General features: G+C 41.9%; 1 protein-coding gene across 1 annotated transcript in view; it reads left to right on the top strand.

Moving 5' to 3' along the window:
• LOC102295757 (nuclear receptor coactivator 3) overlaps positions 1-19,054 on the top strand; it is a 64,953-nt gene that overhangs the window by 18,123 nt on the left and 27,776 nt on the right. The window lies entirely within an intron of this gene.

A 19,054-nucleotide genomic window follows, 5' to 3' on the forward strand; every position in this document is an offset into this window, starting at 1 on the left:
TTCTCCTAAATCCCTCGTTTTGCACAGTGTTGATGGGAGCCATATCTTTGGTCAGGTGATAAGTGATAGCCTCCGTAATTTCTTTGTGCCTGCGGGAGTTCGACGTGTATAGGGAAGCGCTGTATAAGGTTCCCGTTATTGGTGTTTGGGTGGTTGACCGGGACGGATTTTCTCCTGTCACTTTCTCGTCATCCCTGACGTGCTCTCCGTTGTTTTTTCCCTGCTAATTTTAGCATCACACGGCACAGCTTCTGTATCACGTGGTATAAGGCTCCGCCCTTGTCATTTGTTGAGCAGGAAGAGTGAGCGCTTGTTTTCATGCAGAGTACGTCCCGGATCAAAATGCGGTACAATCGTCGTCATCTTTTTTTTTTTTTTTTTTAAATCGTTGTCCTTTGTAAATGAGATCGCACATAAGTATGAATCGAGATCGCGATTTTCTAACGATTAATCGTGCAGCCCTACTACCATGGTTGTAAAGAGTGGTTATTTGAGTTACTATTGCATTCCTATCAGCTCAGTGCACTCTGGTTATTCGCCTCTAACCTCAACAAGGCACCAAGAGAAATCTTGCACATTGGATAAACCCAGAAATGATTATGTGGAAAAATCTCAGTAGATCAGCAGTTTAAAGCCCATCTGGCACCACTGACTATGTTACTTTATATCACCTCGCTTCCCTATTCTGATACACCTACATGCCTAAATGCATGGAGTTGCTGCCATGTGATTGGCTGATTAGATATTTGCATTAACAGGCAATTGAAGACGTGTATCTCATCATTTTTTCCTTTACTGCAAGAAACATTAAGCTTGAGGAGGCATGAATAACCAAATAATTTCCTTAACAAAACATGCCCATTTTGCAATTTCATGTCATAACAACTCAGATATTTTCTCAACTTCCTAATTGCTCCATTACAGTTTTCCTTGAGTGTTAAAACATCTTCCATCTAATAACCCACAGCCTTAACAAGGTCAAAGGAAAGTTGTTTGGAAAATTCTCTGTCACATCCGCTGCAAAGCTCATAGAAAACGTTTTCCACTACTTCTAGACCAAAGTGTTTGTAAAGCTTCAGAATTTAACAATAAACAGAAAAAGCCTGTGTTATTTACTGATAGAGTGGAGCTTTAGACCAAACCAGCAGTGTACTGTTAGTTGTTGCTCTCAGATCCAAACCTGTGAATTCCCATAGAAGATGTAATGTTATTAATTGTTTATAAACATCTGTTTATAATTTTAAAAGGCTTTGGTGTGAGTAAATAGTTCGTTTGTTAAGCAGTCATGGAATCAGCACGGTGCTCATGAGATTGATGAGAAAATTAAAAGCAGTATACAGCGCAATAGTGCGCTCAACTCCAAACCTTTACAAGACATATAGGGTGCGTAGTCTCCGGGAATAAAGAAAAGAAAGAGAACACCGGCAATATTTAACTATATTTGTTAAAGGCCCCTTTAATAAATATATGAACATTTTTCTTTTCCAAAGTTAAAAGCAGTGTCATCAAAATTAAGGAAAGTCATCAGTACGGCTCATTTACAAAAACTTCAACAGTGAGCTCTAACATAAGGTGGAAATAAAACTTGATAACAGGCTAATTTATGTCTCGCTTTTAGTCTCTTATTGGAATTCATTGTCTGTACAAAACAATGCAGAATAACACCACACGTCCTTTACATCAAGTAACAGAATCAAGTACATTTATTTATTCATTTTTAGCGGGTGGAGAACAGGATGGAAAGGCAGCATCCAAGTCAGCTACAGGTGGAAGGTGACTGTACATCTTATCACGTCTGCTATTTCATCCGCACACATTTGCGGGGTTTTACAGCCCGCTGCTTTCCCGAGGACCTGCGTTTGCGCGTGTGCATGTGCCTTATTATCGCAGTCGGGTGGATGGAGGACTAGGGTGGAGGCAATTGTGCAGCCGAGATGGGGAGAATACAGCAACGGGGAGCTTCATCACTGACGGTGACCGTTAATTAATCAAATACGCACATATACACACACGCACACAGACGAGCAAGCAATAGAAAAACACACAAGCACGCCAGGCCTCTTCTTCTAACGAGAGGCTCGAAGCCATTCTGCTTACCATCGCCAGTCAAGCTGATTCTCTGCTTGCTCTATTTGCAGAGCTGCCCCTCCCCTCTCTGATGCTGTGATCTAACTGCAGCCTCCTCCCCCTTCACAGATACACACTTACACTTTCTCCATGCTCACATGCCTATGCATACACACACACGTGCACGCGCAAGCCTACTACTCGGTCACACCGAGCGCGGCGTGTCTCCTCTGTTGAGTATTTAGGTGACATTAACGAGGAATGTGGTGTTCATTGTTCATTTTGAGGGGGAGAAGCTGTTGATCTTGTGGTTTCGCGACTCCCAAGCAGCCTATGTGGCATCTCATTTGGAAAGCAGAGGAAAAGTACTGAAATGAAATGCAAAAAAAAAAGAAAGAAAGAAAGGAAAAAAGTCCCCTTTTTCTCTCCTCCCCTCTCTTCTCTTCTATGCCCTTAGATAAACAACAATAACACTAGGGGTTTTTTGTTTTTTTGCTCCTCTGTGATCAAGGAGTTTCAAAGAAACATGGAGGGGGAGGTGTGCTTGGAAAAGGTGGGAAGAAATAATAAAAGGAGAGGAAAAAAAACAGAAGTATAAAGTGGAAAAACCGTAGGAGCAGAGGCGAGCTGTAGATCTTTACAGTCAAATTCTCAGAATGGGTCAAAGTTCCCCCAGCAGCCGGAGACGCGTTCTGATTGGCTGCGGAAAGGTGAAATTAAAACCACGGTAAACTTTTGACCTCGCAGGAATCGAGGAGAGGAACGCCCATTGCTGTAACAAGAGCGAGCTTCCCCCTCCTACTCCTCCTCCTCTTCCTCAGCACTGCTCTCCCAACAACGCTCCCTTCCCTCTTCCTCCCCCTCACGCTTTCTCTCACACTTTCTATTTGCCTCACCCCCTTCCTCCTTTCTTTCCAAGCGAGTCTCTCACTCGCTCTATCTTTCCCTTCTTTCTGTTCAAACCATCTCTCCTTTTCTGAACCCCCCCATCTTTCCCTTTATCTCAGGCTCCCCTTCACTGTCTGCCCCCCCCCCAATGAATTTGTGCCCTGCTGCATATAGCCTGATGAGAGGTGGGGAGGGAGAGAGGCAGGGAGGCACAGAGCAGAAAAGAGCTGGGGGAAGGGTATGGAGGAGGGAGGAGACAGCCAGAGAGAGAGGGGGGATGGGAACAGGAGACAGAGGTAGAGAAGCAGAAGCAGCAGAAGAAGAAGACACGGGGAGAGGAAGGGCAGCAGATATGCAGCCTTATTGGGTGTAAGCTGCACAAACTGCTCCCTGTTAGAGAGGAAGAAAATCTCAAGAAGACTGAATGTATAAATAGACACGTAACTGTGGCTCTGAGTAAGATCTGCTGAGCAGCAGGGTGGGGAGAGCCCATTTTTATTGCTAATGGTTTCTCTCATTACACATCAAACGGCTGGGGGTACGTGCATCTGCGTGAGTGTTTGTGTGCAGCGGGCCGATTTTTAAATGATTTTATGAGCCAACTAAAAGAGCAGCCCACTCGCTCGCTGCTTTGATGCCGCGTGCACACACACACACACACGGGCTTGCAGCTGCATATTCGGTCACTAGCAGTTTCGTAACCGCACTGTGCGGCGGAGTACTACTGTCTAATTGTTGCTTCTGTTCACATGTAGACAGTCTGGTGAGGGAGTTCTTCCTGCGTGTGTCTTGTGCTGCACACGTGCATGTGTAAACACAGCCTAAATGCCAGTCACAGCAGAGATGGTGCTGTCAGTTTTCAGATTTTAATGCGATTGAAGTAATCCCTTTTGGTTTAGATTAAGCTCTGCGATGAGTTGAGTGGGCATAACTGTAGTGAAGAAAGACGTGGAGGAGACGCGAGCCTGAGCCGGTCATCTGGGAAGAGATGAAGGAGGAGAAAAAAGGATGAGATGATTTTCCTCTTCTTTCTTTTTTTTTTAAAGAGAAAAATTCTTTCTCTGCTAGTGAAAGACAGCAAACTAAGAAAAGGAGGCTGTGGATGTTATTGAGTTAACCAGACAGAGCCGGAGACTGAGAGGGAGGGAGAACAGTGGGAGCTGAGAGAGCGACTCGCTAGACGAGTGGATGAGGGCTGCGCTGTGGTGCTCTGCCTGCTCCTGCTGCACAGTGGGCACCATATGTTCTTATAATATACAGAGCACACACTGAATCTGTGCTGCTCCATAAATCTCTTCTCTTCTCTTCCATCAGCTCTCGTTTGCCTTACCAGCCAATTACCTTACCCAAGAGATAGGCCATTAGAGAAAACACACACACAAAAAAAGGGTGCACACAACCCTGCATGCACGCTTGCTATGCATCCCATTAGGTAAGGAGCACCTAGCCCGCACTGTCTTCAAGATCAGAGGCACCTCTAACAAACATTTGGCTCTACACGGACACACAAACACAAACACGCTTAGATAAGGACCCCACCCCCCTCTAATGGGAAGGAAGATTGATACAGACAGAAAAGAAAGATTTCTCAAGATGTCGTTCTGCCCGTGCTTAGCTCCTTCCTCTTTAAATATTTAAAGCAACTGTGGTTTTATGGAGTTGTTGGTTTTCTTTGACAGAAGTGCAACTTTTTACAGAGCAGCAGCAGCAGAGCCAAATGAGTGTATCCCTGAATGTGCAGCTGTTATGCACTGACAGTGATGTGCATGGAAGTGAATGCAGGCTGATTTGTGATCGGGGAGTTTTGTTTTGTTTTGTTTTTCTTAGGAAGGAGTGCTTTCACCTTTATTGCTGTTGTCTGGATTCAAGGTGTGTCAGCTGCTCTGTGACTGATTGTGTGCTTGCTTGCTTGTTTGTTTGTTTGTGGGTGGTTATGCATGTTGCCATGCAGTTTCCCTGTCTCTCCACCATGTGCTTTTGTCTGTGGGAGTGATGGATTGAAGGCAGGCAGCTAATGTGATTTAGATGCTCAACCAGGAGTGTGTGCAGTGCTGCGCGTGCATGTGTGCGCGCCCTGTCCACGTGTGTGCAGCCAAATCTGCAGTGTACGTGTGTGTTTGTCTGTCTACCTCCCTCTTCTCCTCTCTTTCACTCTTCTTCCTGCACCCCTCCTATCATTTTTTCCTTATGCTGTGCAGTTTTTGGACTCGGAGCAAATAAATAGAGGGAGCAGGGTGTTTATGTGGTGAATCTGCTGCTCCCTCGCTGTCACCAAGGAGAGCGAGAGCGCGAGAAGGGGAGGCGAGAGGAAGGTAGAGGTGGAGGAGAAGATGGTGTTCTCTCACTAAGGCTGCACTGATGATTTATTGTGAGCCAATTATGTCCCACTGACACTAACAAAGTCGCGCAGCTTATTCACTTACACACACACTTAAACTTATCATCACATGCATGCATCAGCAGATGAAGTGTTCTCACTGTTGGCAGCTTAAGCAGCGGAAGAGTTTGAGTTTTCCCTGCATGCAATTATTTTGTGAGGAAATAAAAGAAAAAAACAAAACACCTTTCCAGTGACATACTGTTTTTTTTTTTCACACAAACCCCACCCTCCTGTTTTTAATCTTTTTCCACTTGGCCAAGTTTATCTTTTTGTATCAAGCTCTAAGTCTCAGAACACTTGCACATGGAAACCTGCATTTGAAACATGAGACTTGGGTCTGCTTCCAACTTTTGATCCTTTAATTGAGTAAAAGTGGCAATGCAGTAACGCTCCTTTACATGCTACTGTCTGTGCTTTAGTGAAAAGCTTCAGTGAAAACTTTCCTCAATTCAATTTTATTTGGACATTGGCAAATTATAATAACAGTTGCCTCAAGGTGCTTTATATTGTAAGGTAAAGACCCTACAATAATGCAGAGAGAACCCCAACACTCAGATAACCCCCTTTGAGCATGCACTTGATGACAGTGGGAAGGAAAAACTCCCTTCTAACAGGAAGAACCCTGGGTGAGAACCAGGCTCAGGCAGGGGAAATTCATACCATAGGGGCATCTACCAAAAATCTTGGACAAGTTTGAATCTCAGTGACCATGAACTCAAAGACAAGGTCACAGATCACGTTCTCTGAAAATCTTGTGAATGCTATAAGTCAAGAACTCAAGGAAGTCGCCTGGGATACTTATGCCGTGCATGCATCGACTAGGAGGCCGAGGGGTAGCACAGGCAGTCGGCAGTAGGGCTGGGCCATATTATACTGTTCACGGTAATACCGGTACAATGTTGGGCAGTGATAAGAAAATGAGATCGTTGGCAGATCGTTGAGTAAAACAAATGAACCAGAATTGGTTTGTAAAAATGGTGCCGTATTTGTCCGACTAAGGTGCTCGTAAATCTGGGAGTAATCTGGGTCTATTTCGCAGGAAGTTAGCGGAAGTTAGCTCGATGGTTTCGCTAGTTACCTAAACATTATATAGCATGTTCTGACAGAGAGATTCCTGAAAAAATTCAAACGTACAGCTCTGCTAACACTTCCAACATAAATGAAGACAGAAAACTAAACAGCAGAGACGTTTGTAAGGTTACTGAAGTTGGGCTAGGTGGTATGTAATAATGTGCTATATGATCGCTAGTTACACAGCTATGTTAGCATAACATAAACGCTAACACTTTTCCACTTGATAAAAGTTAACGTGAAGGTTCCTGATGGTTAGGGACAAATGCAGTCGCATGGCAGGATGCTGTAAACGGACCAAACTTCAGTCATGAGAACAACTGAAATAATCCATCCACAATACGAGGTTAGTCATTAATATACTGCAACAACATGGGAATAGAGCAGCTGTGATAGAATACAGCATTAATGAATCAATGGTACAGAAGTGAAGGAAGCAAGAAGAATGAGATGAATAAAGTTTGATTTATCTGACTGCTTTGTTTCGCTTAATGTGTCTTATAATCCCGTGCAGTTTATGGTCGGAAAAATACATATTTGACTTTTTTATTTGGCACACTGCAGTTTAATGTTGCAAAGCACCTCTTTTTAACTTCAGTGGATATTATACATGGTTATGCTCAGGATATGTCAGCACATTACTACTGGAAATGCCTTTTGGTTAAACTTTCAGCAAGGAATTTGCATTTGCACTGTTAAATTTTTATGTATCTTTAATGCACAAAATGCATAAAAAACAGCTGCTTGTTTAAGTGAAAATAAATGGATGGGGTTTTTTTTGCGCTAGTAAAGTTGTGGAGTTGTATTTTGTCTCGCATCAATTATCGTCAGTTACATCGTTATCGCAAATTTTCAAATATATATCGTGATAAATATTTTGGGCAATATAGCACCGCTCTAGTTGGCAGTATTTTGCATTTTATTGTAGTAGCCTGCTGATGTTAACTATGCAAATGTTATTGTACTGATAAATAAAATAGTTAAATAATATGTTAAATAAATATGACAGTATGGCATCGGGTGGCAAGGTGTGACATTTGTGTCTAAAATTAAAAAAAAATGTCTCAAAGTACATTTACTCCACAAATGTGCTTTCCACTCCCTCGGAAGCTCGTATCCTGTCCTAGACTCAAAGAATTATACATCAGATTTATATAACATGGTCGTCATCTTGAACGTTTTTTACAGTGAAGATTCAGCGTGATGGTATTATGTGATTTTTCATGTAGTTGGTCACCTCATAAAAGGTTCATGTAAATCTTCCTGACATCTGCTGCGGAAGACATTCAGTAAACCAACTGCTGCTCTGCAGTAATCTGTAAGAGAAAACTTTGTTTAGCCTCTCGTATCAAAGCAGAGGATCATGAAGACTCAGGTTAATCTGAGTTCAGATGCAGGATTGCAGAGCCAGCTCACACCAGCCTCAAACAAAGGTTTATTTTAGGACACTGCACTGAATGAGTGATATCAGTGCAGAGCTGTGGATCAGAGCTGTTCATAGCATTGTGTATTTGACAGCCTGTACTTTTACCTGACATCCTTTGCACCTGCGACAGTATACACGTTGTACATTTACTTTTAAATGATCACAACAAGAAGACATTATGCTTATTTCTCCAGCTCAGTTTTACAGCATAAACTATTTGGATAATTTAAATGGTAAAATTTGAATGGCGATCTCAACTAAACGCTTTTTTATGGACTCATTTGTCTGCGGCCTCAGCCATCCAGGAAGTATGCATTTGAAGTACATGCAGAGATGGTTATCTCCTCAACAGCAGCAGTGTCAGTAGCCCCACAGAACAATGCAGCGCATGTCCAGGATATATTTCTCTTTCTTTATTTCTCTCTTGCCTTTTTCTTATTTATCAAGCACAACAACTTTTAAAGAAAAGAGAACTGAGAAGAGAGTCTACAAAGATGAACCTACTAGTGTTTATTGCTGGTGGTAATACACACATAATATACTGCTCAAAAAATTAAAATAACTCTTTTTAATCAGAGTATAGCATCAAGTCAATTAAACGTCTGGGATATTGATCTGCTCTGCTAAGTAGCAAAGGGGGTTGTTAATCAGTTTCAGCTGCTTTAGTGTTAATGAAATGAACAACAAGTGCACTAGTGGGGCAACAATGAGAAAACCCCCATAAACGGAATGGTTTTACAGGTGGAGGCCACTGGAGACATTTTTTCCACTTCTCATCGTTTCCTCTTTTTCACTAGTTTGGCATTTGGCTACGGTCAGGGTCACCTGGACCCGAGTCCAAATCCTCCAATATATAGCTAAAAGGTTTGCTACGTCTCCAAGTAGAGTCCCATGATCAATGGCGATTCCAGTAGACAGGCAGGTACTCTTAAGAGAGCTGGACAGGGCTGTAGAGGGTCGTTAATCCATCAGCAGGATTGGTATCTGCTCCTTTGTGCAAGGTGGAACAGGATGCAAGACTCATACAAAATTATCTCACTTCACTAGCCGGCATTGTGGAGCCCAACTGGCATTTGCCATGTGCTTTCACAGATGTGCTCAGGGTGAACGTGCTCTCATGTGACAATGGTTAAAGGTATGAAGAAGTCAAGGAGATCATTATGCTGCCTGTAACATTGTTCAGCATGACTGATTTGGTGGTGGGTCCTGGAGGCGTATCCACGGATACACAGACCTCTACAGGCTAGGCCATGAGGTAGTCAGGGCAGTCTTTGAAATCCTTGGAGTAGTGGGTGCTGGGTTCTTCCTGGTGCCCAATAATGCGCGGCCTCATGTGGCGAGAGTTTGCAGGCAGTTCCTAGGGGTTGAAGAAATTGATACCACTGACAGACTCGCCTTACCTACATCCAGTAGAACACCCCTGGGACATCACGTTTTGGTCCATCCACCAGGCTGCACCTCAATCTGGCCAGGAGGTCAGTGATGCCCTGGTTCAGATCTGAGTTCCCCCAGGACAACATCCATCATCTCATTGGAAACCCAATGCCCAATGTTGTCAGGCATGCATACAAGCATGTGGAGGGCACACAAACTATTGATTTACACATTACTCTGTCCATATCAGTATAGATGTCCAGCATCCATTGAGGTATGATGTGTTTTCAAATGTATTTATTTATTTATTGAGCAGTGTGTTAGGGTCTTTTTCTTACTTTATAGAAGCAGAGAAGGCATTTTATTTGCTACACCTATCTAAGATTATTTCAGTCTGAGCCAACCTTTTGTTTTAGAGTTACATGTTTCAGTTTTTATTGAAACCTACATTGCTGCCTTACAATAAATGATTTTTAGGTCATGTGGAAACTGCAGTTTTTAATTCCAGTTGGATTCTGCTGTGAGAAGTTGGCAGCAGGTGAACAATTAAGGGTGTGTTTAGATATGGAGAGGAGTGACTTATTGACTGACCTGTCACACTAATTAGATCATACACTAACAGCGATATTGAAAGCCCTTATTTTTTTCCCCTCATTTTTAATTCATTTTACAATCACCAAAAGGAAAGCAGGTGAGTGTTTTCTCTGCAGTTTCCCTGCATTTTTCTTTCTGTACCCCATGAGGCTTGTAACTAGGTAATTTATGCTCTGTGATGACAACAGTGTTTTAAGTATTTACCAAAGCTCCAGTCATTCATCGTTCTTTGATATGACAGCCATGCCTCTTGGTTCATTGTTAATTAACTCACAGTAACAGACCTCTATGTTATGATAATGCATAGTCCCTGCATAATTAATGGCTCCCAGTGAGGTGTTTTATTTAACCCTGTACTGTGTTTGACTGTGTAGGCACGTGTCAGACTTGGTGCTCCAAACATGTTTTGACCCTGAGGTGTCTTTACGACACGCTCATTCACAGAGTTTGTCACCGTGTGGCTGCAAGTTTTCTTCACGGCTCAGCCCTAAGGTGCCAAATGAGGACATGTGAGGTTTTACTGTCCTTATCTTATCAGGACTCTTTGTGGCTCTGTGCCATTACTGATGAGCAAGAATGTATCGGCACTTTAATGTAGTTATTTAGCCAGTCTCACACTCTCCTCTGTCCACATGTGTTCAGCTTGTGGCAAGGTTCAGGTGTTGACAACAATCCCTGTTGACATTAACGCACAATTACAGTTCAGCAAAGTAGGTTTTTTTTTAATGACACATATCGTCAATGATTTATGGTGATACTGTGCAGCTCGTGTTCTTGGAAGTAACTTGGGCTCTCGTCTGTCACTTGCTAATTTACTGTGCACACAAACACAGCGTCAACTCGAACACTGTGAGGTTTTGAACTCGGAGCCAATGACTACACTTTCATTAAAGGTTCGTGTAGTTTTAACAAAGAAAAACAAGCAACGTGCTCTCGGGTGAAAAATTACGGGAGAAGTCTGGAGTAATGAATGGAGAAACATAAAAAAGGTTTGATTTACAACAGGAGGCCTGAAAAGTTTCAACACAATTCTGAATACTTGTTCTTTGCTTAATTTTTGCTCATGAGTGTGTGTCAGTTAAACCCCTGCAAAGTTGCCTGGCAGCAGAAGCTACTGAACAAATGAAACTAAATGCTGTGATGCAAAGCAGGGTGGTGCTTTTTCTCGTGCCACTTTTTTATCACTCCTGTTTCAGTTACAGTACTGAGACCATGATCGCCATGGTGAAGCTTGAAAAAGTGAAGCTTGTTCTCCGTGGACTGTGATGTTTGCAGATGACACTGATTTGTAGTGAAAGAGGAGAGGTGGAGATGTGCTCTGGAGAGAAAAAAATGAAAGTCAGTAATAATGAAAGTGTAGAGCTTTTGTTGTTAACTGTGAGACTTGCTGTGATATATGGTTTGGAGGCGGTGGCATTAACAAAAGGACTGGTGCAAGCTGGAGGTGAAGATGCTGAGATTCTCATGGACAAGCTTAGGAATGAACGTATCAGAGGGACAGCTCAGGTTGACCTCTGAGAAAGTTCGTTGGTGTAGTGAAGGAGGACATGCGGCGGGTTGGTGTCACAGAGGAGGATGCTAGGGATAGGTTGAGATGGAGGCAGATGACCCGTTGTGGCGACCCCTAAATGGAAGAAGAGGAAACGACAAACTTCACGAGGTCACTGTTTTTAGTCATTGTCTGAAAATGATTAATTTATGTGGAGAGATGAGACTAAACACAAATAAAGGAGACTGTGCATGTGTGAAGTGATCTCCTTAGTTTTTGATCTTGAGCATTTCTATCAAGTGAATTCTAAAAGAATTTTTATTACAAGATTCATGTTTTTAAAATCATTTTAAAGTGCAAAAACCTGATACGCTAACTTTTCTTTTATTCTTTTTATATTTGCTTCACTTTAACAGTTCATTTAGCAGCTTAACTGCAGATTCATGTTTAATGTTGGAACTAACGAAATCTTGCACACTTCCTACTGTACTGTAGCACGATACAGTGTGCTGTGTGGTTTTCCTCTACCTTCTTGGAAAGGATGACTCATGCAAACGCCTGTTTCTTTTTTTGAATATGTAAATGCATGTTTGATGGCAGCCTACAGCAGACACACCCTGGATGGCTGGATGAGTTTTATTTTTTAGACCTGCTTGGCCTATTTCTGCCCCGAGCCAGACGCCTTCCCTCTGCTTTTCTTCATCCTCCACCCCCTCTATCCCCTCTCTGAAGTGTGAAGTTTGAAGTAGCAGGCTGTGCGCTATGATAGCAGTAATTGGTCTAAAGATGGAAAGTTCTCTCTCACTTTAGAAGCAAATTGCTTCTTAGTTTAGTGGCAATTAGTGTTTTTTAAGCAAGGCCTGTTGAGAACAATATAACATCAAAGCTCCATTTAAAAGCAACAAAAAGAGGGTGTAGATGATGGAGACAGTGGTGAAACTATTGCTGTTGGGGGTGAATAGAAGCTCTGAGTCTTGTACGGGTTCATTTAAGACGGAGTGGGGTAGCTGAGAGTGGCTCCCCTCTTTGTACCCCATTGTCTGTGGAGGCGAGCTTTGGACTCAGAGTTTTTTTTATTAGCCTCTGTGGTCTGATTTGTTTAAGGGGAGGCAAGGTGCCAAGATGTGGTTTGGCTCGTATTTTGCTCCAGTGTGAGCGCCGGGTTTGTTGGAGGGGGACTGGGCGAAGCAAAACTAAAGCAGAGTCACCCAGAGTACACACACTCACTTTCACACAATGTACTTTTATGCTGTCTTCACTGTGCTGTTGTGTATGCTGGCTAGTGCACACAATTTCCCTTATTCACAGCCATTACAGAAGATAGACACACGGAGAGAAAAAGCCTGTTATAAAATGTGAGGAGAAGGGAAGAGAGAGGGGGAAAGGAATAAAGCTCACACAGAAACAACTCCTGGATCAGTCTGAAGTTTCTGTGCCTCCATCAGACGCCTGAAGATATTTCTTAAAGACAAAGATCCGTCTGGACGTGATTTTTTTAAAAGAAAAAAACATTTTTAAAGCGTGTTTAAAAAACAGATTTTCAGCTGTCAAATAACTCCAGGAAAACTTAAAAGGGACTTAATGTTTCTTATTTTCCATCATGTGTGGATGGTGTCAGCATACATGTAAATGTCAATGTTAGATTTGTTTCTATAGCACATTTAAAAGGAGTACCTTTTAAATGGTAGTTTTATCTTGGTACAAAACTACCAAGATAAAACCATAGATAAATAAAGTAAATACAACAAAATAAACCATAAAAATGAACAAATACAGTAAAATGTGACTAAAAAAGATTAAAAAAACAACAACTGATGGACTGAAACTGAACTCGAATAAAAGCCAAGGTAAAAAAGTGAGCTTTAAAACTGGTTTTAAAAGCCTGTTTGTACATATGTACAAAGAATCTCCTCTAAATGTGCCGCTTCAGTTTTTTTCTACCCGTGGGTCTTTATGATGCCACCCATCTGCTGTGTTTGTAAGGGGCAGTCTGAGGGGGGCTGAAGTAAGGCCCATTATGAGATAAATCTAGACTGTAGAGTCCAAGAATAAACTATACGGAGCTGGAAATGAGCATAATAGGTCCTATTTAATTAAGATTGTATAGCTGGTTTCACTTTGGATTTAGTTTTTTGTTTGGCAGAAACAAAACTAGGGCCGTTCAATATAACGATATATATCAGATGACGATATAAAAACATCTATCGTTTCATTTTACGCTATCGTTTGTTTCGTGGTGTCGCAAAATAAACTGTTTACGGCAATATTTTTTCATCGTTCTGATGGTCACTGTAGTGGCTATATTAATTTCTTAAAGTTCTCTCTTTCTCTTTTATTTTATATAACCACACTACGGACGGACAATGCATTGTGGTTAGCAACAACAACGGAAACACCATCGCGCGTCCGCTTGTTTATGTTCCACTTAAACCTTTCACAATAAAGCTCAAGATCCTGTTGAGACTTTTCAAAATAAACTGAATCACGTGAAAGAGCAGATTATTTACGGATGAGAAGTAAAAAAAGAGCCGCCAGGTGCTAAAAAATAAACCCTAGACTCAAACGCTAGAACAGACTTTTCCCGGCAGCACGCCGTGTAATAAATACTCACAAAGAAAACGGCGGCTGTTACAACTTATGTCTAAAAATGTATCGTTTCATCCATCGGTTAAAACACTCGACTCCAGCTACATGACGCGCAGCTGGAAACACTTCCCGCAAGTCGAGCTGCCCGAGATTCACAGAATTTACAGAAAATGTTACATTTGTGTGATTTATATCGTTATCGGACGATAGAATTCTTATATCGGATTATGAGATTTTGGTCATATCGCACAGCCCTAAACAAAACCCCAAAAAATGAACTATATGAGTGCTGTAGATGTGTTTCTCAGCTGAAGCCATTTCTGCTCACAAATGTTATGAGCCAAATTATTTAGTTCATCCTACATTTCATAAGTAACCCGATGCAAGTTTGACTTTATGACAGCAAGTGGACTGAATATGATTCAAATGAGTCATTTCACTTCTATAACTGTCCATCTCATTTGGACAGCTAGAGTTTGTACACATGCCAGCCATGGATAAAAGGTGAGGGATGCATCAGGAAGGGCATTTAGTGTATCAGTTACATCCCGGGTTTGTGATGACTGCTGCTGGTGCTGTTGACCAGCCTTGTGTCGGTGTTAGTTTACATTTCATTTAATCCAGTGTTTGTTGTATTTATTTGTTTATTCATTATTTGTTTCTATTTATTCATTGGAACCCGAATTTTTGTGCCACTTCTTGACATTGGAGCGAGGAAAGGGCAGGAAAATGTTCAGTGCCATTTATACAACGCAGGGCTTTTTTTCTGGCTTAAAAATGTACTTGTTCTTTTTGTAAAAGGGTCCAGTCGGTCCCATATCTAGCAAAGGTACATCAGGTCTTTGTCACAGTGTTTCTTTTATCTTAATGCATTTGCAGCTTCATGCACTTTGTACCTGGATTCATATTTTTCCACTGGACTTTTTAGTACCTCATTCTACAATTTTAGACCACTGATTCCCAAAAGTGCTTTTACTGCAGTGAACTTATTTTGAAATATTATTTGTACTTATTTGTCTGTAGACGTTGAGTCTACTTAAGAAAGATCACCCGCTTACTGATTAGTCTCATATAAATCCACACTGTAATGGACTTTGTTAGCAAGAGGGATTATTTCACTTTCTTGCATGACAGCATGGCCCTCGTTCCTGGTTTTCTTCCTGGTTCAGCTGATGGTACCAGATGAAGGCACGTGTCCGGTTTTACCATCTTTATCTTATCCTGACTGCTCATTGGTTGCACGCAGCTTTACAGTCGTAATTAAGACACCAGATGAGGAAGTGTCTGTTTCTTTATATTTTCTTCATCCTAAACTAGATTAAGTTGGAGGTGTAGCATGTCGTGGTTCAGCTTGCAGACCACTGCGATTTAAGATGAAGATGTTAGTGTAGATCACCATGGACGCGTGTTTGAGCTGAGAAACTGAAAACTTGAGAAGGTAAATGCTTATTTGACTATTTTTGGTTTTGTTCGGATTTGCATACATTTGAGTGAAAGTGTTACTTTTGTTTCACTTCTTAATACCAGCACTTTTAGCAGCTGTTAAAGAGGTCTGTAAGTCACCTGGTTTTTACGGTCAAGGCCAAACGAGGTGACTTTCAGGAACAAAGAGGAGGCCCAATAAACAATGATTCAGTGGATTCTGGAGTATCATGCAACAAGTAAAGAGGAAGAAACCTCAAAAGTCACAACAGCCTGACCGCTGAGCTAAATCAGCTTCTCTGATTGCGGCTTCGAAATGCAGAAATGCCGCCGAGACGAAATCTCTGCCGTAAATTCCCGCTCCTTCTGTAAAACTCACGATGTGCTGTGCATGTCATGTTCATGAAGTCAACGACTCTTGTGCGAGCATCCCCTTTAAACTGTGAACTGCGGCTGCATCTTCGTTGCATCTTTAAGCGCAGTCGCTTTAACGAGAAGAAGATGCAGCTATATACGATATTTATTGTGTCGCTCGGGTTGCATTGATGAAAGGCAAAGCAAGCAAACATTCAGACAGTACAAGGCTGAAGCCTTGTTTAGCTTTGTGGTGATGAGTAATTGAAGAGCGCGAGGAGATAAACAGACACGTGTTCAGAGGAGAGCAGACTGTAAAAAGGCCTAAGCTCAACATTTCTTCATTGACTCTGAATCTTAAGCTCATTCACACTGCTTTTAAATTCAAGGCTTTACGCCAGTATGAGCAGCGCCACATGCAGTTAACTACCATTTTATTCATTCTGGTTTTCACGGCTGTTTCAAAGTGAGCACAAAGAACAGTAATAATCACACTGAAGACTCTCTTGTCCCTGCTCGTGCACAGCACAAAGAACGACTCTTCCCCCCCTAAACTTTTTGCACAAAAAAATTGAGTCAGTTAGTCTTTGTCGCAGCTGAGCTATAAATTCTCCCTGCTTAAGCAGTCATTCTCCGGCTCTATTTTTCTCCCCTTTCAATTAATAGGAAACACATCGGTTGAAGGAGGGTCTTTGTTGGTGTGTGAGAGTCCATACATCACCTAAACTAGAGCGCTCACCCCTCCTCCTCCTCCTCCTCCTCCTGTCTCCTGCCTGCTAACACACATGCACACACCGACAGCCTCCATCTGCTCCCAATCATGGGTGCAGCCAGCGGTCAGGTCGCTGATGGTGAATGGCATATAGGCACATAACGCACACGTAAACATACACAGTGTAACAAACTGCTTTAAAATTACATTTTGTTCCGCAATTCAGTTTTTGTGTGAGTATAACCAAGTAGTACAAAAGCTGATTACTCTGAGATGCTTTTTTTCCCCCTAATTTTTGATTCTGTCGTAACTCATCTGCACAAAATTATATTGAATCAAGTCCAGCTGTCTTATTTAGCACGCAACATAAAGAAGGTGAGCAAACAGTCAGTGTTCAAGTGAAAATCTTAAATTTAGAAGTATTCTGATGGTTGTGTTTTGAATAATTGCTCAAGGTGTGGCTAGCATGGGGCCACCATCTGTCCATCAATAATCCTGAGGGGGTTGCACTATCTAATACAACATCTTTAAGGCCTTTAATGTGCCCGGGAGCGTTTCCAGTTGGACGGGGGCTGGAGAGGTATTTTCACCCACCCCAGACACGGTCCCGTACAGTTCTCCTAGATCCTGACTGTGCACCGGTAGAAACAGATGATGTAAGCATCTGTCTAATGTTGATTGGTTGACAAGTGGGCTGGAATAGAGAAGGAGAGGTGACAAAAACACTCAATAAATAAAGATCAATAAATATAGTATATAAAGTTCAAGCACCGACTGCAGAGGATGCTTTTCATTGTTTGTAATACTCTGTATGGCTTCGCTCTTCTGCGTGGCTGGCAGACAGACCAATCACAGCGCAAGAAAGAGTGGTCCACAGACTGCTTGCACCACATATTTTCTACACTGCCTCCATCTGACAACAGAACTCTCTGCAGGCAGACGGGCCGTCCCCGGACAGCTAACCCGCTACCTGTGCTGGACCGTAAATCCTGCTTTAGAGACACAGTCCATCAGACATAAGAAAAAGCCAAATTAGTTAGCGCAGGAATATACATCAGAACGCTGAAGTGCAAACAAAATGCAAAGTGTGTGCGTGTTAGCGATCTAACACGCACACACTGACGATCTGATGAATGCACTGGGGCCAACTCAGGGTTCCATATCTTACCCGAGGATACTTTGGTATGCAGAGTGGAGCCAACCTTCATAGATGTTGATGGTTGACCTGTAGATGACCATAGATGAAGGTCACTGATCGTAACTTTTTTATCCATATTTAACTGAGAAAGTTAAATATGGCTAACAGGCTTTCTCCCACAGAAACATATTACACGTCATGTAACATGTCATGTTAGATTATTTAGTGATTTAAAAATTGGCTGTAGGTGTGAATTTAAGGGTGAATGGTTTCCTGCCTCTCTGTGTTTGCCATGCCACCCGTCGATAGTGTTCCCAGCCTGTGTCAGCTAGGATAGGCTAGCTGGTTCAGAAAATGATGGATGGATTCTTTGACGTAATATTGCGTAACATGAAGAAATATTTCATATGGTTTTTGCAAATCTTCTTGCTGTTGCCTAATATGCTGTTTTTAAATCTACATTTGTCTCCTGAAAGCCTCAGTTTTTCAGCACAACAGCTCATGAAAACCTTTTTTTCTCGATTCCAAAGCCTGTTGTTAGTGCATTCCACCGATCTCTGCTTTAAGGCATTTATCAGCTTTTGATGGCAATAAAAAAACTTTCCATTGTAGAAGGATGACTAGAAAAATTAATTCAGGAGCTCATTTTGCTGCTGTTCAGTGCTCTATAGATAATAAATCTAAAGTAATTATATTTTAAAATAAAATGTTGATGAAATTTACAGTAGAAATACTTAACAATATATTAAGACTGAAACACTTGCAATAAACCATACGTTACATTTTTTGCATTTGTTTTATAGGAAGAAGGACAGCAGGCAAAAACGGTAAAATAACAGTTAAAGCCTGGTAGACGTGAGATTAACTATAGAATCACACAGACGCACTCAAACTGAACTCAGAGACTCCGACGTGATGCTCTCATCATTCATTTAATAAAAATGAAAGTAAACCTACTTTCTGTCTCTCACACACACAGACCCACACATGTGCTGAGGTACAGGGACAGAAGAACATGAGCCAGCCTTGTGGTGTGCTTCACCGATGACAGGGTGTCATGGAAACGCCCAGCGTTCCCCATGGTTACGCACTGTTTACCCCTACGGGATACTCTTCTTGGATTGTTCATAACGCTGAACACTTGAGCTTCTACAACAACTCATGGCCAAAGAACACACACAGACACACACACACAGTGTTTCTTATCAGGATCTAAATGGACACAAATTAGCCTATTATGTGCTTTTGGGATTAGCACAGTGATTTTAGCCTAATAGTCTGTTTTTGTGCTCTTACTCCAAGTCCCTACGCCACAGTGGATATTTGCCAATAAAGGCTTGGTGTTTATATCCAGTTGTGTTTTTGAAGTATTCATTCAGAGGGAAAGATGTGGAAGCACTTCACTTTGTCTTCTTTTTTTTAAAAAAACTTGGGTGACTGAATTGTGGATGGATCACATGCTGTCTTCACTTTCAGGTTTCAGCTCTTTGGCTTCCTGTAAAACTTGTGTCTCAACATCCCTTTTTGTGTGTGTGTGTGTGTGTGTGTGTGTG

This window comes from Haplochromis burtoni, unplaced genomic scaffold (assembly GCF_018398535.1).
Source record: "Haplochromis burtoni strain Fernald_Lab_line unplaced genomic scaffold, NCSU_Asbu1 Contig_91, whole genome shotgun sequence".
NCBI classification, from domain to species: domain Eukaryota; kingdom Metazoa; phylum Chordata; class Actinopteri; order Cichliformes; family Cichlidae; genus Haplochromis; species Haplochromis burtoni.